This window comes from Monodon monoceros, unplaced genomic scaffold (assembly GCF_005190385.1).
Source record: "Monodon monoceros isolate NGI ecotype Baffin Bay Population unplaced genomic scaffold, NGI_Narwhal_1 Super_Scaffold_6, whole genome shotgun sequence".
NCBI classification, from domain to species: domain Eukaryota; kingdom Metazoa; phylum Chordata; class Mammalia; order Artiodactyla; family Monodontidae; genus Monodon; species Monodon monoceros.
This window is the reverse complement of record NW_021703783.1, coordinates 3,723,261-3,751,129: the sequence shown is the minus strand read 5'-3', so window position 1 is coordinate 3,751,129 and position 27,869 is coordinate 3,723,261. Positions and strand designations below refer to the sequence as shown.

General features: G+C 47.3%; 1 protein-coding gene across 4 annotated transcripts in view; it reads left to right on the top strand.

Annotated features, from left to right (window-relative positions):
• The first annotated feature begins 17,481 nt into the window (after nucleotides 1-17,481).
• Nucleotides 17,482-27,869, top strand: part of CRACR2A (calcium release activated channel regulator 2A) — a 118,130-nt gene continuing 107,742 nt past the window's right edge. For all 4 annotated transcript variants that reach the window (XR_003791039.1, XM_029204732.1, XM_029204734.1 and 1 more), the window contains exon 1: nucleotides 17,482-17,539. The gene's annotated coding sequence lies outside the window, so the exon portion shown is untranslated. The remainder of the gene's footprint in view (nucleotides 17,540-27,869) is intronic.

Genomic DNA, 27,869 nt, shown 5'->3' with positions numbered 1-27,869 from the left:
CATGCACAAGGTTAATTTTAAAAATTTAAAAATTGAAATATAGTTGATGTATAATATTATGTTATTTTCAGGTGTACTAGGTAGTGATTTAATATTTGCATACATTGTGAAATGATCACCATGATAAACCTAGTAACCATCTGTCCCCATACAAAATTATTACAATATTTTATTTATATTCCTTATGCTATATATTACATCCTTGTGGCTTATTTATTTTATAACTGGAGGTTTGTACCTCTTAATTCCCTTCACCTTATTCACCTGTCCCCCCACCTCCCTCCTCTCTGGCAGCCACTCATTTGTTCTCTGTTATCTATGAGTCTGTTTCCATTTTGTTTTCTTTGTTTGTTTTGTTTTTAAAATCCACACAAAGTGAGATCATACGGTATTTGTCTTTCTCTATCTGACTTATTTCACTTAGCATAATACCCTCTAGATCCATCCATGTTGTCACAGATAACAAGATCTCATTTTTTAATGGCTGAGTAATATTTCATCAGTAATATACATTGCATGTATATATATGTGAATATGTATGTGTATGTATGTATATATATATATGTGTTGTCTTTTTTGATAGTAGCTGTTCTGACAGGTGTGAGATGATACCGCATTGTGGTTTTAATTTCCCTGATGTTTAGTGTTGTTGAACCTCTTTTCATGTGCCTGTTGGCCATCTGTATATCTTCTTTGGAAAAATGTCTATTCAGGTCCTCTGCCCACTTTTTAATCGAGTTGTTTGTCTTTTTGATGTTGAGTTGCGTGAGTTCTCTGTAAATTTTGCATATTAGTCCCTTATCAGGTATATCATTTGCAAATATCCTTGCCCATTCAGTAGGCTGCCTTATGTTTTGTTGCTAGTTTCCTTCACTGTGCAAAAGCCTTTTAGTTTGACATAGTCCTATTTATTTTTGCTTTTGTTTTCCTTGCCCGAGGAGACATATCCAAAAAATATTGCCAAGACCAATGTCCAAGAATGTACTGCCTATGTTTTTTTCTGGAAGTTTTATGGTTTCAGTTCTTGCATTTACATCTTTAATACATTTGAGCTTATTTTTGTATATAGTGTGAGAAAGTTGTCCAGTTTTATTCTTTTGCATGTAGCTGTCCAGTTTTCCCAGCACCATTTATTGAAGAGGCTGTCTTTTCCCCATTGTGTATTCGTCCCTTCTTTGTCTTAGATTAATTGACCATAAGTGTGTGGGTTTTTTTTCTGGGCTCTCTATCCTGTTCCACTGATCTATATGTTTTTGTGCCAGTACCATGCTGTTTTGATTACTATAGCTTTGTAGTATAGTCTGAAGCCTGGGATCCTGATTCCTCCAGCTCAAGATTGTTTTGGCTATTGGGGGTCTTTTGTGTTTCCATAAAAATTTTAGAATTATTTGTTCTAGTTCTGTGAAAAATGCCATTGGTATTTTAATAGGAATTGCACTGAATATGTAGATTGCCTTGGTAGTGTGGTCACTTAACAATATTAATTTGTCCAATCCAAGAACACAGCACATCTTTCCGTCTGTTTGTGTTGTCTTCAATTTCTTTCACCAGTGTCTTAATAGCTTTCCAAGTACAGGTCTTTTACCTCCTCAGTTAGATTTATTCCTAGGTATTTTATTCTCGTCGATGTGATTGTAAATGGGATTGTTTTCTTAATTTCTCTTTCTGATAGTTTGTTATTAGCATATAGACATGCCACATATTTCTGTATATTAATTTTGTATGCTGCAACTCTACTGAATTCATTTACTAGTTCTAATAGTTTTGGGGTAGTGTCTCGAGGATTTTCTATATATAGTACCATGTCACTGCAAACATTGCTATTATTAATTGGCTTCTTACAAAGGTTACTTTGGTGTAAGTTCCAGCTTTGCCTGCTCAGTGGTTTACATTTCTGGGAAAACTTCAGAAAGGGTCCATTCCTGCATCTCTCTACCTCTAGATGGCACTCTTCTCATCCCAACCCAGATTTCAAGGTTTCCAAAAATGCCAGGGAAGAAGATGGCACAGACGTTGCCATGTATTCTTCTTTGTGTGAAGGTTCTCACACAAAGAATCTCCCTCCCTCCCTCCCTCCTTCCCTTCCTTCCTTCCTTCCTTCTTTCCCCTTGTTCAGCAAATGTCATTGAGCACCTACTATGTGCCAGGCATTGAAAATGCAAATGACACAATCCTTTTCCTTAAATTACATCTAGTAACAGAGACAGATGTGTACCCAGATAATCAACATGATTTTAAAGTGTGTGATAAAAGCAGAGAGGAAGAGGACCCCGGAAGGGAAGGTTAGGTCTAGATTGTGAAGGGACTTGTATACCATCTAAGGGGCTAGATTTACTCGGGGGAGGGGGGACATCAGAGAACCGGGGAGGGCCTTAGCAGGCAGGAGTCAGGACCACATCTGAGTTTGGAGAGGTCACCCTGGCCTCAGCATGAAGGGTGGATTAAGCTCTGAGAAGATCAGAGCCTCCTTTGCTGACTGTCCCTCCTTTTCCTGACCTCCAGATACTGGAGGGTCTCAAGGCTCCATCCTGGGCATTCTCATACCTCCCTTTCTCACGTCTTGTCTTCTCTAGCTGCACCCCCTCCGCTGCTGCCAGGTGATCTCACCTCGTCCCTGATTTAAATAGGATCTGTTGAGTGATGACTCCCAGTTTTATGTCTCCAGCCTCTCTCCTGACCCACAGCATCCTGTATCTAAAAGCCTTCTTGGCCTCCACTTGACTGTCTAAAACCTGCTTTCCCCCTCATTTTCCCCAGCATAATAAATACCACCACCATCCACCAGTGAGTTCCCATCAGACATGCTCTTCCTCTTTCATGACCCCACACCAACACATCAAGACTGGTCCTTCCCCAGAACACATCGTGGATCCATCCCCTTCTCCCCACTTTCTCTACTATCCGGCTCGGCGAAGCCACAGTGACCTCTCAGTAGTTTCCTAACTGCCCTCTCTTCAGTCATTTCACCCCCTCCAGTCCACTGGCCAAATGCTAATCGAGTGATTTCCAAAAAACATAAGTCAGATTACATGACACCCCCCAACCCCTGATTAAAACCTATCATTAGTCTCCACCGCACTTAGAAAAATATTCCAGCTCCAACCTGAGGACAGCAAGGCTTTCTATCCTTCGGTCTCCGAGCCTCGCCCTGCACTAGCCTCTCCGGCTTGCTGCCTCCAGCCTCCTGTCTTTGGGTCCCTGGAACGCTCTACACCTCCTCCTCCTGGGAAGCTCTGGGTGAGGCCGGCCTCTCCTCCTCCAGGCCTCAGCTCCCCATGTCCTCCTAGAGCTGCACTGTCTGTGTAGCCCCTCTGCCCTCGGCTACCTCTCCCTCTGCTTTCTTCCTAGAGCTTACCCTAATTTCCAATGATCTTACTTTGAGGTTTTCTTGTCCAGAAGCGTGTGAGTGGGGCTCTCTTACTCATCACAGTGTCCCGGGCCTAAGAGGGCCCGATGCAGGATGCACACCCTGAATAAAGAGACATGGCTCATTTCCAGGGCCACGGCAATAGTTCAGGTGAGCGATGATGAGGCCTTGACCTTGAGCAGTCAGTGTCAGGATGGGAAGCAGGGGAGCTGTCAGTCAACATACGTGCAGAAGATTGAATCTGCAGGACTTGCTGACTGAGGGTGTCAGGGCGAGGAAAAGGAGTAAAAGACTTTCCTTGTCCGGGTGGATGTGATGCCATTGATTTGTGAGGCACAGCCCAGAGCAAGGAGCAGGAATGAGCATGGAGACGCGTGGAAGCTCGAGGCTGGAGAGGAATGAGGAGAACTGATGACCTGATTTGTAGAATTGGCTTCCGTTCTAGAAAAATTTTACAAGTTTAATTAGACTTGAAGATACTTTCGATTAAAATCCAGGTTTTTGCAAGTTAGGCATGTACTAAAATATTGTATCTGAGTCTACCTCTTTCTCTACTTCTAACTCTTTGTCTTCTCTTCTACCTTTAGAAATGGTGTTTCGTGTGTGTGTGTGATACACTCAAAGAAAATGCCAGAAAGTGAGTAGCCCGATTTAACTGTCTGATCAGGACTCTGCTATTTTTTTTAAAATATAAAGTTTTTTGGCTTCAAAACATTTAAAATCTCCAGAACCACGTGACTTTTTCAGATCCTTCGTATACTTTGAGCCCAGGTAGTGAAATTTACTGAGGTAAAGGAATGGAGAGTTTTAGGGGTGGATGGCACGTCGGAGGTCATCAGTTCAGCAGAGGAAAAAATGCCCACGTTCAACAGAGCTTGCCAATGGCTGAAGTGGGAAAAGAACCCAGGGGATGTCCAGCTAACTAAATCCACTGAGCAGCCCCGAATCTCGACCTGGCTTCCGATGGCAGCTTCTTTGGAATGCTGGTGGCCTGTTTTTTGCTGGCTTGTCACGGTCTCTGTATTAACTCAGTTTAATTTTCCAGCTGTCACAGCCAGCGCCCACCCTCATCCTTTTCCATTTCAGGGCCGATCCACGGTATTTAAGCAGAAGCTACTGTCTTGTAAATGAGCTTACTTACAAAACAGAAATAGAGTCACAGATGAAAAAAACAAACTTATGGTTACCAGGAAGGAAAGCGGGGGGGGTGTATAAATTGGGAGAGTGGGATTGACATATACGCACTGCTATATATAAAATAAATAACTAATAAGGATCTACTATATAGCACAGGGAACTCTACTCAATACTCTGTAATGACCTATATGGGAAAAGAATCTAAAAAAGAGTGGATATATGTATGTGTATAACTCATTCACTTTGCTGTACACCTGAAAGTAACACAACATTGTAAATCAACTATACTCCAATAAAATTTTTTTTTAAAGTCAGTCGTCTGACTTAGTACATCCCTGACCCCTCCGTCCCTCTTTCTGAGATAGGAACCCTCGCTTGCGCCCTTCCCTTCTGCTTCCATTGCAGGGCTTCGGGCCCCAGCAGGTGTTTTGTATTCCTGGAACCAGCAGCCAAGTCGTCTAGGGAATGATCCCCGGAGGAGAGCTGGGAGAGATTCTGCATATTTGTCACCTTCTAAACTCTTCTGACAGCCTACCTGAGCCTGCCCGGTTCCTCCACTTAAGAACCTTTGTCTGTACAGTGGAATTAATACCAATTTATCTGACAGATACTGAAACAGCATGGGCGCACACGCCGTATTGGCTGACCATCGTGCTAGCGGTAGGGACCAGCCCACCTGGTCCTTGAAACACGAGAGACCATGCATGCAGGAAGGCCATCCTCGCTTTCTAAGCTTCAGAAGAGACTGACTTGTGAGCAGACTGCACCCGGGGCACATCCCCCAGTGGCCAAGCTCTTATCCCCAAGATCCATACTTGGCTGTGGCCACACAGGGCCTCAAAAGATGAGAGTTCATTTTCCATTCATGGCCTCCCAGGGCCCACCGAGCTTCAGTCTCAGGCTGGATGGGAATTAAAGGTCACCCAGGAGAACCATCCATACTTTGTGACCATATGGGGACATTCTCCAGGTGTGACTTACGGATCTGGTCAGGATGGAGCCCGAGTCTGCATCTCCATCATTTACATGCCTTTTGAGTCAGAGAAGGTTCACGTTGCCTGCCCAGAAGTGAATCAAAATCTTGCCTGGGAGTCGATGTCCCACGTGATTGGATTTCAACTTATATTTATAGACTCGTGCTACTGCTCCCTGGCACAATTCTGTATTTTAGCAAAACGATATGGTTTTTCTCCCAAATACATCATGTGCTTTCCCATTTCTAAAAGCTTCTACTTCCACGTACATATCTTTGCTTCTGTCACTCACAGTTACATCCACCCTGAAGGTCTGATTTCAGCAATACTTTCTCCATAAAGACTTTCGTGACTCTTCCCCTCAAAGACTTCTCGCCTCCTCAAAACTCTGACGGCTCAGTTTGTATCAGTGTTACCACGTTAGCTACTAGTTTAGGTATTTGTGTGCACCTTGTCTACCTCCTGCTGGAACTGGATTGTAAACTCTCCGAAGACGGGCCATTCTCTGCCATCTCTGTTTGCCCCACAGCATCTAAGATAGCCTTTTGCACGAACTAGGAGCTCCATAAACATCTGTTGTGAAATGAATGAGAATCAAGAAATGAGTAGTTAAGGAATTTTGGAAAACTCAGCTGGCGGCGGAGTCCAGAGTAAAAGAGAAAGTCAAGAGCAGGAAATGTGCTGGTTTGATCCCTCTTTGGAGGAAGCCAGCTGCAGCCCTAACAAAATTCTTTCCTTAAAAAAAAAAGTCCCAAAGCAGCAAAGTTGGCAGAGGAAGTGATGACGTCAGCCTTTCATTCCTTCCCAGATGTGTCCCTCAAAGAACACTCAAGACACCAAATGACATCTCCAGGCCTCATCTACCACGTAGGTCTCCTGGAGCGTGCGCGCGTGCACACACACACACACACACACACACGCATACACTCATTCCTGGGGGACAAACAACAAGTATGTTTTAGATGCTTGATAAGTATTCTTGTTGGGGCAGAAAGTGTCACCCAGGTCATGCAAGTACAAAGCATTAAAGTACATTTAGTTCTTTTTGTGTGTAAAAGCCAAGATTGTTAGGTGAGAATCTATTTTTGTTAGATTTATGATAAATCCACATGGAGTATCACAGGTATCAGAATTATCTCTATATCGTGATGCTAAAAAGCATTGAGCAGGCGGCTGAAACCTGACACCATGTTCCAGAGCTCGCGACAGTGAAATCCAAGGGCCCACAGGGGCAATGGACCACTGGAAAGGTGTGACCTGACCAGGTCTGGCTTTGGCTGGGGCTACCGTTCAGTCAGCCCGGGGGGGGGGGGGCAGGGGGGGGGAGAGGGAATTTATGTCACAGCAGGATGTCCTTGTCTGTCCTTGTCTCTCTGGGCTTACGTCTTCCAGAGGGCACGTCTCCCTTGCTGAATCAGTCCTGGGCATCAGACTTTGCTTTTACCGATTTATTGAGGTATAATTGACGTACCTTAAAATTCACCCCTTGCAAGTATATGATTTAATTATTTTTAATAAATGTATAGCGTTGTGCAACCATCACTACGAGCCAGTTTGAGGACATTGCTATCACCCTAAAAATGTTATTAAGTTAATTTGCAGTCAACATTGACTCCCATCTCCCGACCCAGGTAGTCACGGATCTGCTTTCTGTCTCTGTAATTTGCCTTTTCTGGGCATTTAATATAAATGAATCATATAATATGTATAGGCTTTGCAACTGGCTTCTTGAAGCATGATTTGTTTAGGTTCATCCATGCATAGGTATTTCACTCCGTTCTAGCACCAAACAGCATTCCGCTGAGTGCATATACCACATTGGGTTTATCCATCCAGCAGCTGGGAGACATTTGGGTTATTTCCAACTTAGAGCTATTATGAATAATGCCGCCGTGAACATTCACTTACAAGTCTTTGTGTGAACACATCTTCATTTCTCTTGGATAGATTCCTTAGAGTGAATTTGCTGGGTTTGGGGTAAGTTTATATCCAAAGTAGATGTACCATTTTCATTCCTGCCAGGAATGTGTAAGTGTTCCCATTTCTCCAGATCTTCGTCAATACTGTCCTTCTAAATAGAGCACACTAGTGAGTGTGTGGTGGTATCCCACTGTGATTTTCATCTGCATTTCCTAATGACTAATGACGTTGAGCCCCTTTCCATGTGCTTATTAGCTGTTCATATGTCTTTCTTGGTGAAATGTTTATTCAAGTCTTTTATCCATTCTTCAGTGGGGTTGTTTGTCTTCTTATTGAGTTGTAAAAGTTCTTTTCATATTCTGGATACAAGTCCTTTATCAAATACATGTTTTGCAAATATTTTATCCCAGTCTGTGGCTGGATTTTTCCATTTGTTAAGGTTGTTTCTTGAAGCATAAAGGTTTTTTAGTTTTAATAAAGTGCAATTTATCCATTTTTTATGGCTCTTGTGTTGGAGCCATAAAGATTTTCACAAGGTTTCTCAAAGATTTTTCTCCTATGTTTTCTTCTGAAAGTTTTATAGTTTTAGCTCTTACACATAAGACTATGATCCATTTTGAGTTAATTTTTATGTGTGATGTGAGAGAAGGATCTAGATTATGGATATCCCCCATCCCAGTCCCTCTTGCTGCAAAGATTCTCATATCTCCATTGAATTGTCTTGTTACTTTAGTTGAAAATCAAATGACCATAAATGTAAAGTTTTATTTCTAGACTTTCAATTCTGTTCCAATAATCTATATGCCCATATTGATGCCAATACCACATTGCCTTGATCACTGAAGGTTTTTAATAAGTTTTGTAATCACGTGGTGTAAATCCTCCAACTTTTTTTCTTTTACAAAATTGTCTTGGCTACCCTAGGTCTTTCCATTTTTCATATAAAATTTTAGGATCAACTTGTCATTTCTACCAAAAATCAAATTAGGGAGAAATGACATCTTAAGAGCATTGAGTCTTCCCATCCATGACCATTTCACCTTTGTTTATTAAGATCTTACTTTAGATTTAATTTGTTCTTCTTTTTCTAGTTTCCTAAGATGGAAACTTAGGTTATTGATTTTAGATCTTTCTTCTTTTCTAATATATGCATTCAATCCTATAATTTCCCTTGAAGCACTGCTTTCACTGAATCCGACAAATTTTGATAAGTTGTATTCATTTTCATTTAGTTCAAAATATTTTAAAATTTCTCTTGAGACAGGAAAGTAGGTAATGGTTGGAGAGGTAGGTAGACTGACTTGAGACTTCTTTCACCACGAGTTATTTAGAAACGTGTGATTCAATCTCCAGATATTTTGGGATTTCCCATCTTATCTTTCTGTTATTGATTTCTACTTTAATTTTGTTGTGGTGAGAACACACTTTGTATTATTTTTATCCTTTTAAATTGTGTATAAATGTTGTTTAGTGGTCCAGAATGTGTCTATCTTGCTGAATATTCCATGTGAGTTTGGGAAGACTGTGTATTCTACTTTTGTTGAAGTGTTGATTAGATCCAGTTGATTAATTGTGTTATTCAGTTCAACTATATCCTTACTGAGTTTCTGCCTACTGAATCCATCAGTTACTGGAAGAGGGGTCTGAAGTCTCCAACTATAATAGTGGATTTGTCTCTTTCTCCTCGCTTTCTGTTTTGCCACTCTGCTGTCAGGTGCATACATGTTAAGGATTGCGTCTTCCTGGGGAATTGACTCCTGTATCACTAGGTAATGTCCTTCTTTATCCATGATAACCTACCTTGTTCTGCAGTCTGATGTGCCAAATTAACGTAGCTCCTGCAGCCTTCCTTTGATTAGTGTAGCGTGGTGCACCCCTTTCATTTAATCTATCTGTGTCTTTATATTTAAATTAGGTTTCTTATAGACAACATATAGTTGGGTCTTGTGTTTTCACCCATTGTGACAATCTCGGTCTTTTGATTTCTGTATTTGACATTCATATTTTAAGTGATATTTTATAACATTGGATTAATATCTACTGCATTTATAACCATCTTCTATTTGTTACACTTGTCCTTTGTTTCTTTTTTTATTTTCCCCTCTTTCTTTTCCTTCTCAATTTCTTCCTCCTGTCCCTTATAATATTGCTGTCACTCACTTATCTATATGGTATAATCACCCCAAATATTGTTATTACTATTACTCTAAACAAATATTTATCAATTAGATCAATTAAGAATAAGATAAGTAAAAAATTTTATTTTACTTCACTTATTCCTTTCCTGATGTTCTCCCTTTGATTATACAGATCCAAGTTTCTGACCTATGTCATTTTCCTCCCGTCTTTTTCTTTGTCTTTGTTTCCGTTTATTTTTTAATGGAAGTATACGTGATTTACAATGTTGTTTTAGTTTCGGGTGTATAGCAAAGTGATTCAGTTATACATACACACATTATATATATACATTTATATTCTTTTTCAGAGTCTTTTCCATTATAGCTTATTACAAGATATTGAGCAGAGTTCCCTGTAGTATACAGTAGGTCCTTGTTGGTTATCTATTTTATATATAATAGCGTGTATACCTTCAGGTGAGACAGGAAGCTCTAGGGAACTGGAGCTGGTTAATTGCACTCCCCCCCCCACACACACACCCAGTGGATAAGGCTCTGGTAAAGTTGGTCCCTTGGAGAGCAGAACTTCGTTATGGAGAATGTTCTGGGCATATATTAAAATGGTCACTTCCCCCAACCTCTGCCTGAAACATGAAGGAATTTGTGTCGGGTCCTGACCTTGAGAGTCCAGTGGGTTCCTGAAAGTTGAACTCATAAAAATGGGGGGACCCCCCTAAAACTGCACCTCCAGGAGATTCTCACTCCTAGCAAATCCACACTCAGCCTCCAGCAGTTCATCAAAATTATCATTTAAGTGTTCCTACCCTTTTATGGCCACAGCGACGTCTTCCCCAGATGAGCTGATCAAGGCTGTGGTTCTCCATATTCACCTGTTCCCCCAGGATGGTGCCTTGCCTGTGACGTCCATTTTCTGATATTCATTTTCTAAGATATTCATTTATTTTCAGTTGGTTCAGCTTTTATCTTGAAACAAGTATAGAAGTGATGAGTTCCAAGCTCTTTACTGTTACAGCTGGAACTGGAATTCCTCCATTCTTTTACTTTTAATCTCATTGTTTCTTTGACTCCAAGCCACTTCTCTTGTAGACAGGATATAGTTGGATCTTGCTCTTTTTTATTCAGTCTAATGATCTGTGCTTTTTAAGTGGAGTGTTTAGTGACAATTCTGTACCCAGTTCCATGCGTGGGTCTTTTTTCCCACACCACCAAGCAATTCTCCGACATCATCCGGGTTTTCAATTCAATTTTGACACTACCTGGAAATAGCATCTGATTCCACAGGTTGAGGGTTCAGTCGCACAAGCCTGTCCCCCACTTCAGATGCCAATTGTAAGTCCAGGTTGTTACCTGTGCTTCTGACCAACCAGCTATAAACTGGAGGCTCCCACGACCCCCTCCTCTGGTTTGATTACTTTGCTAGAGTTGCTCACAGAACTCAGGAAACAAAGGATATCAAAAGATACAGATCAACAGCCAGATCAAGAGATACACAGCACAAGGTCCCAAACAAAAGAGCTTCTGTCCCGGTGGAGTTTGGCGCCCAGCATGGTGGCACATGGAAGTGTTCTGGTTCATCAACCTGGAAGGTCTCCAAACCCCATACTTTGGGGGTTTTATGGAGGCCCCATTACACAGGCATGATTGTTTAAATCGTGGGCTATTGTAATTGACTCAACCTTCAGCCCCTCCCCCTTGCCCAGAAATCAGGGGGTGGGACTGAAAGTTCCAACTCTCAGTTCATGGTTGGTTCCCCTGCCAACTAGCTCCCCCATCTTTAGGGGATTTCCAAAAGTCATCTCATTAATATAAACTCAGTTGTGGTGGAAAGGGGCTTGTTATAAATAACACGACACCCTTTTTACCTTTATTGACTCTGAAGCTATTTGGGGAACTGAGGACAGGAGACCAAATATTATAACAAAAGATGCCCCTATGGCTCTAATCACTTAGGAAGTCCCAAGGGTTTTGGGAGCTGTGAGTCAGAAATCATGGGCAAAGACCAAATATATATTTCTTATCATAAGTCACAATATCGCAGTAGCCCATTTACATTTAGTGTAATTACTGATATGGTTGGTATATGGTCTGCTATTTTGGTATTTGTTTTCTATTTTTCTCATGTCTTTTTTAATTCCTCTCCTCCTCCCTTCCTTCCTTCTTTTGTGTTAAATAACTATTTTTAGTGTATCATTTTAATTCCTCCGTTGATTTTTTTGCTATATTTTTAGTACTTTCTTGATGGTTGCTCTAAGTATTATAATACGCATCTCAACTTACTACAATCTAATTGAGAATAACACTAAATTAATTCTAGAAACTTTGTTTCGATATATTTTCCTTTCCTCTCCCTCCTTTGTTCCATTATTATCATATCTATTTCTACATAGCTGTTTCTACCCAATAATACAGTGTTATAATGTTTGCTTTATACAACTTCTTTTAAAGAAGTTAGGAGAAGAAATGAGAAAATATATTTATAGAGTCTTTTGTATTTACACACATCTTTATCATTTCTGGAACTCTTCATTTCTTATTGTAGTTTTGAGTATTATCTGGTGTTACTTTCTTTCAGCCTAAAGGACTTCCTTTAGTATTTCTCGTAAGGTGTGTCTGCTAGTAAAACATTATACTGGTCTTTGGTTATCTGGGAATATCTCTATTTTGTTCTCATTTGTGAAGGATGGTTTTGCTGGATATAGAATTCTCGGTGGACAGATATTTTTCAGCACTGTAAATATGCCAGTCCATTCCTCTGTGGCCTCCATTGTTTCAGAATGGATTCATTTGTATAATTTCTACCTTTTTATTGAGGTTTTTAAAATTCATTGAATCATTGTTGTCGTACTTTCCTTAAATTTTTAAACATAGTTTCTTTTACTTACTTAAACATATTTATAATAGCTGCTGTAAAGATTTTGTCTGATAAACCCAACATCTTAGGGACATGCAGAGACAGTTTCTCTTGATTGCAATTTTTTTTCTGAATATGGTCACACTTTCCTGTTACTTTGCCTGTCTTGTAATTTCTTTGGTGAAAACTGGGTATTTTACATAGTATATTTAGCGACGATGTCTTCTAATTTTCCGCTAATGGTGTTGGTTTTTGGTATGTGTGTGTTTGTTTAATAACTTGCCCGCACTAAATCTGCTAAGTTTACCACCTCTGCAGGGTGCATCCATGAAGGCCTCTGCTGTTTTGTTTTTCTTGTGTTTTATTCTTGAGCCTAGCTTTCTATACTCATCCTTTGTCTTCTTAGATCAGTGTTCAACCAAAGATTGGTCACAGGTTGGGCTCAAGTACCGCGAGCCAGTAAGACCTCCACTGTCTGCTGATAAATCTGTGAGTGAGCTGGGCAGCACACTCCAATGTACAGGTTTTTTTTTTTTTTTTTTCAAGTCTGCGCAGGCTTCTGTTTTCCATCAAGCCCTTGCATCTCCACCGTACATGTGGGCAGGTTCCACTGGCCAGCATTGTGTGGGTGACCTGGGCTGTTCCTGTCTGTGCAGTGTTTGCAACCTGGTCAACCCGTGATACGTGGAGAGTTTATCCATCTCCCCATGGCTGCTTCACCTCCCTTAATTTCCTGTTAAATTTCCAGGTAATCACCAGTCCATTGCTCACCAGTTTCAAGCTAGCAGAGCTGCTGGCCCTCCCTGTCCGCTTGCTTCTGAGATCACTGTTTAAACTGACACCTCTCCAAATACAAAGAGGCCACTCTGGCAATGAGAAAACGCTGCTCATTTTTCCAGTCTGCCCTGGTTGAACCATCAAACAACAGCTTCTGGGGATGGGAACAGCTTCAGTCGTTTTCGTGGACAAACATTTCTCAGTTTGTGGCATGTTTTCGGTCAATTTCTGGAGGGCTGAAATGGTTGTTTGTGACAGTTTTGACCAAGCTTTATAGTTGCTTTTTGGAGAACTGGTTTATCCAACTCTTTACGTACTCATGCTGGAAGTTACCCTCTGAGCAGGAGATTTTTACTGTGTCTTTCCCAAGCCTGGAGAGGTGATGTACAAGGAAGGTAAGAGCTCTGGGCTGAAAGCTTTTCGGTCTGGACTCTGCCTCTTAACCAGCTCTTGCCCTTTGCCATTTCCTTAGCAGGAAAGCATGGGGGTGGATGGGTGATTGCCACCATTTTTCGCATTTTGAAAATGTTAAGTTTCTAATAGAATTCAGCTCATAAATGTGCACAGTGGACCTAAAAATATTACTTGATTTCACCCTTTCCCTGATCCTGATGTCATTTTTATGTCAAACTTTGTCTCCAAGGAAGGTAATGTGTGTGTGTTTCATCTAAGAAGAGGCAAGTCCTTTGACTCCGGTAGAAAAAGGAGGTAATTGATTTCTTTTTCTCCCTTCTCTTTCCTTCCATTCCCTCCTCTCTTCTGTCCCCCCGCCCTGCCTTCCCCCCACCCTGTCTCTCTCCTCGTTTCTTCCATTCTATCACTGTGAGCCCTGACATAGTCCCACGCTCTGAGCTAAGTGCTGCCTACGTGAGTTATCCCCTCTGCTCCCCACGACACCCTCATCAGGTCGGTCCTGCGTCAACGACATATGATACATGAGGAAACTGAAGATGGGAGAAGCTTCCCAGTTTGCTCAAAGCCAAAGAGTTAGTTTGTGTCTCCCACTCTATCCCCTTCCCCTCTGGGACGCCAACTCCAGAAGTAAATTGGGTGCGAGGCGGCAGTGCGACGGTGTCTCTGGGAGACATGGTTGGGAGTCGGGGGTGGGGTGTAGGCTGTTCCTCCCTCTGTGAGCTGAGGGCGAATTCTTCCTGCGCAGGGGCAGCATGGGAGCTGGATATGGCCCTGGACTTCGGATGGAGACGGCCAGGAAGGCCCTTTGGGCAGGAGAACAAAGTTAGCACAGCACTGATGCTGGAGTGCAAACGAGGGGCTCTTAAAGCCCTGTCGTCGGTGAGTCAGAAGGAGCAAGTTCACAGGTGCCGAGGGCTTTGGAGGCCAGCCTAAAGATTTTGGATTTCATTCAGAAAACACAGAAAGGGTGTTCATGGAAGGTTTTTTTGTGCAGAGAGGGGACAGGTCTAGACCGTGCTTTGCATTTGTCATCATCTGGCCGTCCTGTGTAGGGAGCATTGGGTGCAGGAGAGAATAAAAGTATACAGTCAAGGGCTTCCCTGGTGGTGCAGTGGTTGAGAGTCCGCCTGCCGATGCAGGGGACACGGGTTCGTGCCCCGGTCCGGGAAGATCCCACATGCCGCGGAGCGGCTGGGCCCGTGAGCCGTGGCCGCTGAGCCTGCGCGTCCGGAGCCTGTGCTCCACAACGGGAGAGGCCACAACGGTGAGGGGCCCGCTTACCGCAAAAAAAAAAGTATACAGTCCAGTTCATTGTGCAGAAAGAGGCGAGGAAACCTGAGCCCAGGTGACAAACTGCGAAAGGAGACAGGGGCAGGCCAAAGGCGTCACCAAGGAGATTCCATGGGACTTAGGAAGACTCACAACCTCTTGAATCAGTAGCAAAATCCTACTACAAATCTCATCTTTTATTGCTGTCTAGTGAGCTGTTTTATACCCTCTGTATTGTTTTTCCTGAAATAACGTTAAGCAGTTGTAGTCTTGATTCTTTTTTCTTTTCCAATGGGTCAAGAGACAACTGTAGCTTTAAAAAAAATAGGTCATTTACATTTTCTCTGGGAGGCAAGACAGATGCGGTCCTTCTGCACGGTGCCTGGGAGAGTCAACATTGAAAGGTCTGTTTGTTTTTTTGGCTTCCACCTGTTGGAAATTCTGTCATCGTAGCCGCTCATAATAAGGAAGAAGGGCCAAGAGGAAATTCCTGCACTGGGACAGGGAATGTTTCCACGGTTCCCCTGGGGGACCACACACACACACGAGCAACTGGCCTCCCATTATAGTTGAGAGCAGCACATTAGCAAGAAAACACAGAGACGCAGGGGGGCGGGGGTGAAGAGGAGAGCGCATCTCCCTGAAGCTGCCCTGCAAGCCCACGGACTGCTCTACGTGCGCCCCCCGCCGGGGCGGGTGGGCAGCAGCTCGCTCACAAAGAATAAGTGGAGTTTGGTGAGAAAAACAGCCCCTTGGAAGCAGCGATTCCTTAGATGAGTCTCAGCCTTTCCAACCCTCAGTTACTCCACCTGTAAAATAATACAATGAACAGTAGCAAAGAATCAGTAAGAGCCAACGCATTTGGCATTTTTTATGTACCAGCTACTATTCTAAACCCTTTAAAGACACACTCTTATTTAGATCCTTAGAGCAACCCTGTGATACAGGAACTGTCACTGCCTACATGCTAGCAATGGAGGAAAGTTCAGTAACTCGTCAAGGTCGCAGCAGACAGGTTGGAGCACCGAGGTCCAAGCCCAGGTCTCTGGCTCTAGACGTACTTCACCGCTAATATCTTAAGACCTCGTGGGACCCAGAGGGGCAAACAAGCATCAGTACGTGGAATGGCTTTAGGACTCGAAAGGCAATCTCAACCCGCAACGTAACAGTATTAATACTACCTTTTAACAACAACGACAGCAATGGTAGGTACCTCTGATGCCCCTGATCTCTCTGCCCTCAGGGATGGGTAGGCTTCACATCAGATGAGCTACACGAGCCCTTGCAATCCTCGGATGCTCATAATAAAGGTCCTCCTTTCCCCTCAAGGGGCTGGGAGAAGGGCAGGCCATCTGTGCAGCTGGCTCTGCTACCTGGAAGGCCAGCCCTCACATGTGTATGATGGGACAGCACAAGACTCAGAGATGGACACAGTCATCTTAGACCTTGGGGCTGACGCAAGCAAGCATACCCCAGAGCAGGGACAGAGAAACCTAGTGCGTGGCGCAGGGGTGCGAGTAGGAGGGCGGGTGAGGCCTGACAGCCTTCTGAACCTCTGGTGGGGACGGCTCTGGTGCATCCCTGCCGCTGGGGTACGGGGCGGGACGGGGCGAGGGGAGGCTGTGAGCCTGTGGTACCCGGGCTTCATGGAGAGGCACGTCCACAGCACATAGCAATTTATAACAGGATCTCGATAAGTGTTTATCGCGTGTTTCCATCCCTCCTGGAACGGGGCTTGGTGTGGAGGGGAGGGGAGCAGAACCGGGGAGAGAAAGGAGATGCTAATCTATAAACCAGCAAGGGAACCGTGGGTTCACCAAAAAGGGGTTGAGAGTTCTTTTGGAGCCGGCGTCTGGGGAAGGATTCCCTGAGAAGCGGGCATTTCCGTGGGGCCTGGATGGATGAGTAGGATTTCGTGCGCAGGCAGAGAAGAATGGGAAAGCGCATTCCAGGCAAAGCAAGAGCCCCCGGCAGCTGGTGTGTGGCCGCCAGAGCGTGGCTGCATGTGTGTGTTTGGGGGAGAAGCTGTGAGTCTGGAAAGTTAGCTCGTGTCCAGAGAGTGTACGTGGAGGGCCCTGTGTGCCAGGCTCAGGGTCATCCTTAAGCCTGACTGCCTCGGGAGGCCTTTGAAGATTTATTTAATGCTTTATTAATTGTATGCTTTTTATCACACAAGCCCTCATGGCCACGGTAGAATGTACAGAAGAGGCAGAAGCGTACAAAGGACAAAACCCCAGAGATACCGGCTGGAGGGAGCCTGGGTGTTGCAGGTGTTCAGGGAGACTCACCTAGTCTGTAACTTTTTCTAGCGGGCGGCTAAGGCCGGGGACTGATGTCCACCTTTAGAGAAATGCCTGGAAACATCCTGGAATGGGGGCAAGAGGCCTCAGGGACTCCGGAACAGAGGGACCCAGGAAGCCCGACCAGTCAGGCAGGCTGTCACCAGCAGCCCCGCCCTCGACACCCAGGCTCCCCCGCAGGGCAGTCAGAGGTCGCCGCAGGCCCGGCCCCCACACGGCGGGCGCGCGCAGATCCCGGAGGGCGCCCAGGAGGCGGCGGCTCCCGGCGCCGCTTCCGCTGGGGGCCGGTTCATTGGCGCGGGGTCGCGCGGAGCGGCGGGAGGGCGGGCGGTGCCTGACAGCTGTGGGCCGGCGGCGCACGGTGGCTGCGGAGTCGAGGCGGCTGGTGCAAGGTGGGTCCGGAGAAGGGAGGGAGTGGAAGGTGCGGGTGGGCGCCGCCCCCCCTTTGCCAGGCAGCCGGCCTGGGTGGCGCTTCCTGCTCTCTGGCCCGCCGCGGGGGCCAGCGAGTGTGTGCAGCACATGGAGTTACGAGGTGTGCGCCCCAGGGAGCAGCTGGACTCCCCACCCCTGTCCCCAGGCCCCGCCTGGCCCTGCCCCCCACCCCCCGACGCTCTGAACCCTGTGCGGACTAGAGGAGGGCCAGAAACCCCCGGTCTGAGATCAGAAGGGACCTCAGGGACCCTGTCGCCACACCCAGCCTCTTCATTTCACAGAAGAAGAAACCGAGGTTCAGAGTGGTGAAGTGACTTGTCCAGGATGGCAGGTCTGGAAGCCAGAAGTCCTCACCTTGGAGGTCAGTGCTGCTAGGAGCCCTTGCGACGGGGCCAGGACAGCAGGCTGTGGCCCTGAGTAGAAACAAAGCGCTGGGAGAGACGGAGTCAGAAAGACAGACAGAAAGAGAACCTCCCAGAGCAAAGGAGGGTCAGGAAATGGGGCGGCACTTCCTCCCTGGCCCCGCTTGAGCTGTGGTCTGGCTGCGTGACTCAGCCAGCCTTGCTGACTCTGGCCTAGGTGTGTGTGTGCATGTGTGTGTACGTGGGTGCGTGCACGGGAAAGCCCTTTGACTACATACGTCTGTCCACATACACACAGTGACCTTGCTGGGAGTCTGCCCTGGGTTTGGTATCTGGAGAGGATACCAAGGACCCCAGATGACTTAGTTCTGAGTGGCTGCAGACAGCAGGAAAGGCCTGGAGGGCGGGGGTCCCCGGAAGGGGGAGCTGATCACAGTCCAGGAGAAGAGCCTGACTCATGAGGCGGTGAGTTCCCTGTGTCTCTGGAAGAAACCAGCATGTGCCAAAGAATCCTTTTATCAAGGCTGTGGGCCTAGGAACGTGACACTTGCTAGGGCAGCGTACTCCGTATAGAATTGGAATTATTTTATCTTGAGGGTCCAGGGTTCGTGTCCTCTTTTGGGTGACATTACCATGCACGGCCATGTTGGGTAGTGTTTGCCCATCAGAGCTGCTCTGTGCACAGTTTTAGGGGATAGATGAGAGGCTGGTGTCTGCCCTCTGAGGTCCCCTCACCCCTCAGTACTGACTGGAAAGGGTGATGAACAACGTGAGTCTAGGGTGAGTTTGCAGGAGGGGCTGGTCACCTCTGCAAGGAATGGGTCAGGTGGCCCTCTGGAGGTGGCGCTTCGGCTGGGCCTTGAGGAGAAGGCTGGGTCGGGGCATTTGGGGGCAGGGACGTCTCAGCAGAGGCGGGGAGGTGGCGGTGTCTGGGGACCAGGGAAAACGCAGTGGACAGTGTGGTGCAGGATGTTGGTTGGGACGAGGTCGGGGAAGGCCTGGTGTGTCAGGCCAGGAAACTTGCACTTCTTATTCGGCCTGGGCATTTTTGGATGGGTTCTGAGAAGGGCAGTGAGGTCACTGGGGTTCAGAAGAACTTGTCATTTGGCAGCGATATTTGGGAAGCAAAGGATGCTGTGGGAGGAGAACCCGGGAAGGAGAGGAGGTGAGCAGGGCTGCAGGGCGTGCAGAGAAGGGCAGGACCAGGGATGCTGCTAAAAGGGGCCAGGGTAGGAGGAGAAACCGTCTGTTATAGGCCAGCACCCGTGGTAGGGCCTTTCTATCCAGGATCCCATTTAGTCCTCCCAACAACCTTACGAAGAGATTGTCGCTACTGTCTCCACTCTGTAAAGGAGGAAACGGAGACTCAGAGAGGTCAACAACTTGTCCAAGGTCACACAGCACATGAGTGGTGGGGCAGGGACTGAACCAGAGAAAGCTGGAATAGATCCAATCTGGCAGCTAAATAAATGTTAGAGGCCTGAGCAGAGGAAGAGACTATGGTGATGGAGATTGGGGTTCCAGTGCTGCACAGGGAAGCCCGGGTTTGGAGCAGGGTCGGGTTTGTTGGTGATTGGAGATGTGTGAGCCTGTGATGGTCCCAAGCACCGGGATCGGGGCTGCAGTAGCTATGGCTCTGCACCCCTGCCTCGAGGCTCCCTGTCATGGGTTTGCTGAGCCCACAGGCAGCTGGGGGTGGCCGGGCTGAGGGAGTCTGGTGAGGGATCCCCCAGGGATCTGGTAAGTCAGTCGCTGAGTTCACGCCCACACGGAACATGCGTGCGTGCTGTGCCCGTGCTCAGGGCCCTCAGGCATTTGCCATTACTCCTTGGGCGAGAATTCGTTCAGGTTGTCACACTGTCCCAGGCCTTGGTTCCTTCCTGTGTTTCACCCATGAAAAGGGCTGGACAGACCCTGAAGATGTGTTTGCAGAATATTGCGGAATTCCACAAGTGCCTTTTCAGGATCCTAAGAACAGGGCCAGGCCTCTTACAGTGTCAGAGCATCTGGGTTACCTAGGGCCAAGTGTGCTCAGTTTTACAGATGGGGAAACTGAGGCTTCAGAAATCACGGTCCTTCACCAGTGGTGAGTGAGTGGCAGAGAGGGTGCCGACCCCTGAGCTCCTGGCCCTCTCCACTGCCATGCAGGGGGTAGCCTCCAGCCTCTCCCTTTATAAAATCGCCCCGGGGGGTTGTTTTCACAGACAGACCCCTGCATCGGATGGACCCTTTCCAACTGTTATTCTCTTTTCCCCCGTTAAACAATACACACTCACACCCATACACAAAATGGAAAATGATTTCCATTCACCCGTCTGGTGGTCAAGTCATGTTTGACGTCTCAGAGGGTTTCCATTTCTCTAAGGGAAAAGTGGTGAGACCTACCTAGTCCAGTCAGTGAGCCAGAAAGCATCCCATCCCCGTGTGCAGAGCCAGGGGAGTCCCCACTAACGGCCTGTAAATAAGGTGGCACCCATAGGGAAGCAGCGGAGAGAACAGGCGGGAGACCAGGAGACAAAGGGAAGAGAAAAGGAGGAAAGGAAAACTGAGCAAGTTTCCGGCACGGGGCAGAGCTACCTTTGGGGACACACCCTCTGGGGACCTGGTTGTCTGATGCTCAGACAGTGTGGAGCAGGGAGGTAACCAGGGGGACCTAAAAAGAGACAAGAGCTCCTCAGCCTGACCATCCATCCTGCAACCCGTTCACGTTCACGTTTGAGGTTGAAAGGCAGAGTGTTGGCAATGATGCTGGGACAACGGGCAGAAGCTAGGCTGTCCTGGGCGAATTGTCGTCCTGATGGCAGCCAGCACATCGAGCGCCAGACACGGATCTGCTTGTTAAAGCCTCACGAGAACCCAGTGGCGTAGGCGCTCCTATCATTCCCGCTTTATAGGAAGAGTACATGAGGAACAGAGAGGCAGAGCACCATGCCCAGGGTCACACAGCCAGTAACTGGCAGAGGCAGGATTTGCAGCAGGCTGCCCCCGAGCCGGGGCCCACACCTCACTGGCCCTGGAGGCTTGGACGCATCAACAACTTTGGCACAGACAAGACTCCCTGTCCCTTTCCACGACTCAGCTCGTGACCTTTTGGTTCTTGTCATCCCTTCCCCGCCGTTCTCAAAGGCCGATTTAGCCTGACTTCACCTGTGGTTGAGCCCGAGGTGAGGGGGAGGAAGTACCTTGCAGGTTCTGTCCTCTGTGGCCTCTGCACCTGCTTCAGGCTGGTCTCTCCCTTCTTTCTTGCCTTGTAACCGCTCTGCCTGTTCAGACAAGGTCACGGGGACGGATGGACTGGGTCAGACACGGGAAGACCCTCTTTTTTTTTTTTTTTTTTTACATCTTTATTGGAGTATAATTGCTTTGTGATGGTGTGTTAGTTTCTGCTCCATGACAAAGTGAATCAGCCATACATATACACATGTTCCCATATCTGGCAAGACCCTCTTGAAGGCCAGTGTGGGGAGTGGGTTGTCTGCCTGAGGGGACTCTCAGGGGCCACCGTCTGGGGGACTAAGTGACATTCAGGGGCCTCTCCCAGCTTGAGGAATATGAGCTTTTCTTTTGCGACAGATTCTTCCCTTTGTCAGTTTGTTTTGGCTCCCAGCCCTTGTTTCTCAGAGCGTCAGCGGGTCAGCGGTACTTTCTCCCCCGCCTGTTTGTTGACACATCCTGGTCGAGCAGCAGAGCCTGACTCTGGTGACACCCCCGCAGCTCTGGAAGATGCAGGGAGGAGGGAGCAGGCAGGTGTCCCAGGAGGCTCACATTCCCCGGGCCTCCGAACCCACTGAGCCTGTGCTGAAGGCCCTTTATTTGCATAGCAGAGCAGCCCTGTGGCTGGTTGGCTTGGCCTGGCCCTCTGCTCCCGGGACCCCTGGGTCTGTGCAGCTCCCTGTCCTGCTGGGCCGAGAGGAAAGGTGAGAAGGGCAAGACATAGTGCACACACTGTGGGTGTGCTGAGACCTGCCGCATCCAGGATCCAGCGGCGTGGACGCCCGCCTCCCAGACCTGCATTTGCATCCCTGGCCAGGCAGCTTCCTGAACCCCCTTTTCAACTCAGGGGAATAGGAGGCTGGCTCCAATGGCTGAATTACCAGGGCAGACAAGAGGAAAGTCTCTTATTACTGGGCGATTGGCTTATTTTCACTTTATTAACTTTAGAGATCACTCTGATTTACTTTAGAGATCACTCTGTGTTGAGCTCCGGGATTTGGTGAATGGATGGAGCTTTGCCACATTGAAGCTGTGTAAACACAAACCCTTGCCCGCTGGTTTGGAAGGTTACACTGGTGCTGAGGTGGGGGAATGAGACCAGCTTCCCGCAGCGCTACCCTGATCCAACACAGAATGTCAGGAACCCCCTTCCCACCTGTGCCTTGAGGCTGGATGCGCAGAAATGCACCAGGCATGGCTAAGAGCTTGGCTCCAGTGCACTCATTGGTCCTTACTACAGCCTTGCAAGATACGTGACTATTATTATTATTCTCCCCATGTTATGGATGAGAAAACCAAAGCTGTGAGAGCTGGAGTAACTTGCTTGAGGTCATACGGCTCCTAAGAGGCTGAGCTGGGATTTGAACCCAGACAACCTGGCCCCAGGGTCACGGGCTCAACCCAGCCTGCCCCTCGGGATGCTGAGCGCCAGGAACAGTTCTGACTCGAACCAGCCATGTGTCCTCGGGATTCACTTTTCTGGCCGGCAGGGGCTGGGTCACCACACCAGCTCTTGTTCTTGATTGTGATCAGTTGTGCTTTTCTGTCCCCTCTTTGTGTCTTGCTGTCGCCTGATCCTGCGTCTGCCCAGGGCAAGGTACTTTATTTCTGGGGTGTGGTTGTCCTGCTACAAACGTGGCTAAGTGTGTTTCCTAGTTCTCCAGCAGGCATTCTTTCTAGCATTTTAATCTTCTGCGCTGTGTCTCTCTGGCACATTTCTTTTTTTGTTGGGGGGAGGGGTTCAGCAAGGCATTTAATTAATTAATTAGTGAACTTTTAATATTTTAATTTTATTGGAGTAAGTTGATTTACAATGTCGTGTTAGTTTCAGGTGTACAGCAAAGTGATTCAGTTATGCATATACATATATCCACTCTTTTTTAGGTTCTTTTCTCATATAGGTTATCACAGAATATTGAGTAGAGCTCCCTGTGCTGTACACTAGGCTCTTATATACAGCAGTGTGTATATGTTAATCCCAAGCTCCTGATTCATCCATCCCACCATGTTTCCCCTTTGGTAACCATAAGTTTGTTTTCGATATCTGTAATTCTGTTTCTGTTTTGTAAATAAGTTCATTTCTATCTCTATTTTTTAATTAGATTCCACATATGGGTGATATCACATGGTATTTGTCTTTCTCTGTCTGACTTACTTCACGTCGTATGATAATCTCTAGGTCCAGCCATGTTGCTGCAAATGGCATTATTTCATCCTTTTCTATGGCTGAGTAGCATTCCATATGCACCACGTCTTCTTTATCCGTTCATCTGTCAGTGGACATTTAGGTTGTTTCTGTATCTTGCCTATTGTGAATAGTGCTGCTATGAATACTGGGGTGCACGTATCTTTTCAGATTATGGTTTTCTCCAGATATACGCCCAGCTGTCTGGCACGTTTCTTGTCGCTTGTCATTACCATCTCCGTGAACTATATTAGCCCCTGCTGTGTTGCCCTGTACTCAGATTTTGGGGGTTCATCTTTGCTCGGGGCTCGGGGTTCTGGCTTCAGTAGATGTGGTGTAATTCTGAGGATGAAGGCAGCTGGAGAAGCAGCAAGGCCCCCAACAGACTCCCACAGGGACCCCTGCAAATAAGAGAACGTATTGAGTGCCTGCCATGTGCCAGGCACTTTTTCTCCTCTAGGACTTGGCATCCCCATTTTACAGATGAGAAAACCGAGGCTCAGAGAGGTAAATCGGTCGTCTGAGTTCACACACCTAGTTCTGGTATAGACACCTCCCTCGGGGACACCCCACCACTGGCTGCCTGCAGAGAGCTGCCCTGGTGAGTGGAGGGCTCTGCTTGATACCAGAGCTCTGTTAACACACCTGTAAGATCCCCTGACTCCACACCAGCTGAGCTGCCCCAGGCACAGGCCAGTCAGAAATACAGGGGTGGGGAGGGCCAGTTAAAAAGTCTGCTCTGGAACTTCTTTTTAAGGAATGCAATTTTAATACATTGAACCACAGCTCAAATCAGAAACAAAGACACAGAAAGGAACTGCTAAGGGAAATGAATGTTAATGAAAAAAAAAAAAATGACTAGGCCTCCATTATGTAATCACACATTGCAAACTAAAAATATTTTTTTAAACGCACAAGCCCTATTTACTGGAATTAGAAATAGAATCAAAAGCTCTAATTTGTACTGAATAGTGATCATGTTACTCCACACACCACATCTGAACCTCCTGACACTGGAGGGACTAAATCAATGCGGTTTTATTGAATGTTAATGCACCCCCCCCCCAAAAAAAAACCCTCCAGAACAAAAGCAAAATGGTTGAACACTTACTGTGTGCAGTGCATTGTACTGGGAGAAAGAACAAAGGCCACAGTACTTCTTCCGACAGCATAGGAGACCCCTGCCGAGGGAGCAGGACAGACTGTACGTTCTCTAGAAGGACGTGGGCTTTGGAGAGGCTTAACTAGTTAGACGAGAACAGAGCAGGGCCTGCCAGGATGGTGGAATTCAGCAAATGGGAGTGGTGGGGTCCTGGAATAATGTTCCATGGGGGCTCTTCAGTCCATCTTAGTAGACAGCGTCTGAGGACCAGTCTGCATGGAAATTAGACCGATGAAGTTCTGCCCAGGCCCTAAGATGTGCCTTGACCCTCCCCGTATTTCTAAGGGTCACCTCCTCCTCTGGCTGGCCTCCACTGACTCAGTTTACCATCTAAAAGCTGTGAGGACCCAGGATGCGGCCCTGGGCCCTCTGAACCTTCCTGTTTCCTGTGGATAGAGGTTGTCGTATAGAATCAAGCACAGCTGGCCCTGCCTGGTACACGAGTGTCTGCTCTGGAGGGGGGATCTCTAGAATCTGCATGGGTGTGGGTGTGTGTTACATGGACCGTTAGGGTGTGTGTTACATGGACCATTACGCTCCGTTAGGAAGGAGATGGTGATCGGAACCCCACGGAAGGTGCTTTGGGGCTGAGGGGGAAGCAGGTAGGCCCACTCTCAGAGACTGACTCGCTTCGTACATACTTATCCACCAGGAAAGCCAAACAAAACAGACTGCAAGGAGAAGCCAGGTGATACCCTTCTAACAATAGGCCACTGTTGATTTCTTTCCTGTCTGCTGCCTTGCCAGCCCTGGTTGGTTATAGGGCCAAAGGCAGCTTTTCACAGTTGGCCCCGTCCGAGGTCTGGTCACAATGGCTGGTGGAGACCTCTCTGCCCCTGCCTGCCCGGGGCTGTGGTGGGCCCCTCGCCAGGCAGCGGTGCCATGCTCCGTCTGCAGCCGGCGGAGCCTCTGGGCTGGGCTGTCCAGACTCACTCTAGAAAGAGGTGCTAAGTTGCACAGCGATGGTCCTGGCTGGCCATCTCGCTCTCACCCAGGGGACACGTGTACCCACCCCACTGCCTATGGCACTTAGCTTGACCTCCAGGCCAACGGAGCATGTGTTTTCTTTCCTGGGACTAAGACACAAGCTGAGTGACCAGCTCCCGTCCTCTGGCCCTGCCCCATCTGGTGGGGTCCTGATGCGGCCCTCCTAGGATGCAGTTCTAGAACTCAGTGCCGGGGGCCAGAGCCGGCAGATGGGTGAGCAGCTGTGCTTGGTGGCAGGTTCGTGTCGGGAGGAGTATTTCTGCGTGCCGCTTGTGGGCCCCGGCTGCCTCACTGATGAAATAGCTGTCCTTCCCATCTCTTAGGCCGGTCATGACAGTGGGATGAAGCAGTGACGAGGTGAAAGTGCTTTTAAGTGGGGCTGCTTATATTTTTTGCAGCCCAGTGGTTTCCATCCATTCATCAAGTTGGGCTTAATTAACCATTTGTTTCGTAGGTCATCTAACAGGTCCATGTGGTGTCGGCTCAGGCCTGGGTGTCTTTTAACAGGGTGGCCACACGGTCCAGTTAGGGGACTGAGGCTTAGCCGGCGACCTATATTCCGGAACTCTCTGGTCCGCCGAAGCAAGACCCTCAGCTGGCAGTGGGAAGAGTCGGGCTGCCTGGGACCTCAGGGAGCCTGGACTCTGCTTCCATCCAGAGCAGCCTGGAGACACCCACAAATCTAGTGAGAATCTGAAGGCTGGTCATCTTCAAGAAACCGTCCACAGTGGGTCCTGTTGTTCAGAGCTTCTGCCCCCCCTTTGCAAATATTTGCCCAGGCGTGGGGAGAGTGGATGTAACCACGGATAGGAAAGGATGGAGGATGCTGGGAGTCAGGGAGTGCGGATGTGTGTGGTCAGACACCCATGGGCTTCAGTTGGTGTCGATAAAGTCAGTTCTCATTCCCAGAGAGCCTCCCATGTACGGAGCCCTGAGCTGTGAGATGGGGCCAATGTTACCATCCTTCACTTAGAAGTGAGGAACTGAGAAGCTAAGCAACTCGCTCAAGGTCACACAGCCGGTCAGCATAGAATCAATCCAAGCACGGGCGCTTGGACAGCAGAGCCCCCACTCTTAAGAGGGTCAGCCATGTGGCACTGGTGATGATCCTTCATACGGATGGAGCTCTTTGCCGTGTACACAGCCGTCCACGCTCTGCTTTTCAATCTTTACGGCAGTGAGGTGAGCATTATGCTGGGGATTATATACCTGACGGTGCATAGTAAATGAAATTATGACTGAGGAAACAGTTGGGAAATTGTAAAATGCTCTACAAATATGGAATAATTGTTGACTCCAATTTACAGGTGAGGAAAATAAAGTCAGAGAGGTTCACTGGCTTGCCTGGGGACACATAGGTGACAAAGGGCACAGTAGGGATGCCAGCGCGGGTCCTAGGACCTCCTAACTGGTGCTATTTGTTTCCTTGACATCATCAGGGAAAGACTGGTTCTGAGTTTTTCTCCGTCCCCGTCTCCCCTCCCTGCCCGCCACCACCAAACTGGTTCCATATGAAAACTAGGCAGAGAATCTAAAGGAGACTAAGCTCGCTTTCCTTAGCTGGCTTCCTTGTCCTAAATGAAAAGGAGAGTGAAGTTAGGGCTGGTTAGGGGTGGAGCTGGGGAGGGTATCTGTCAGCAGGGGTGCGGGGGGCAGGATGCAGAAGCTGCACAGAGGGATCCTCTGTGTGCTGCTACCTCCTAGTTGGCGGAAGAGCCCTGGGAAGGGGTGGGCAGGACAGGCCATTTTTCCCCCGTGGATGGGCCAGCATGTATTTTATGATCTCATGAAACTGTGAACACAAATTTATTTTAAAACTGTGAGTTAAGCTGGAATCCAGGGTCTATCCCTGGGGCTTGTGTGTTCACATGCAGTATTTATAAAATAAAGGAATCATAAATATTTTGTCTGAAAGATCTTAGGCTTGCTACTGAAAAGATGAAAAGAAAACCTCTAAAGCATCAGCTCTGCAGTGCAGCCTTTTACGACGTGGAAAAGTGCTAGAGTTCTATCTCACACTTGAAGCAGAGGGAGGGATTCCTTCTTGCTAACACGTCTTATTTACTTGCTTGTTTATTAATTTTTGAAAAGATAAGAAATGAACATTTATTTCACACCTTCTAAATGCAGAATCTATGTTCTGAGCATTTATATGTGGTGGCTCATTTATTCCTCACAAAGACCTTGCTTATGTTTTTTTTTTTTTTTTTTTTGGGGTACGCGGGCCTCTCACTGTCGTGGCCTCTCCCGTTGCGGAGCACAGGCTCCGGACGCGCATGCTCAGCGGCCACGGCTCACGGGCCCAGCCGCTCCGCGGCATGTGGGATCTTCCCGGACCGGGGCACGAACCCGTGTCCCCTGCATCGGCAGGCGGACTCTCA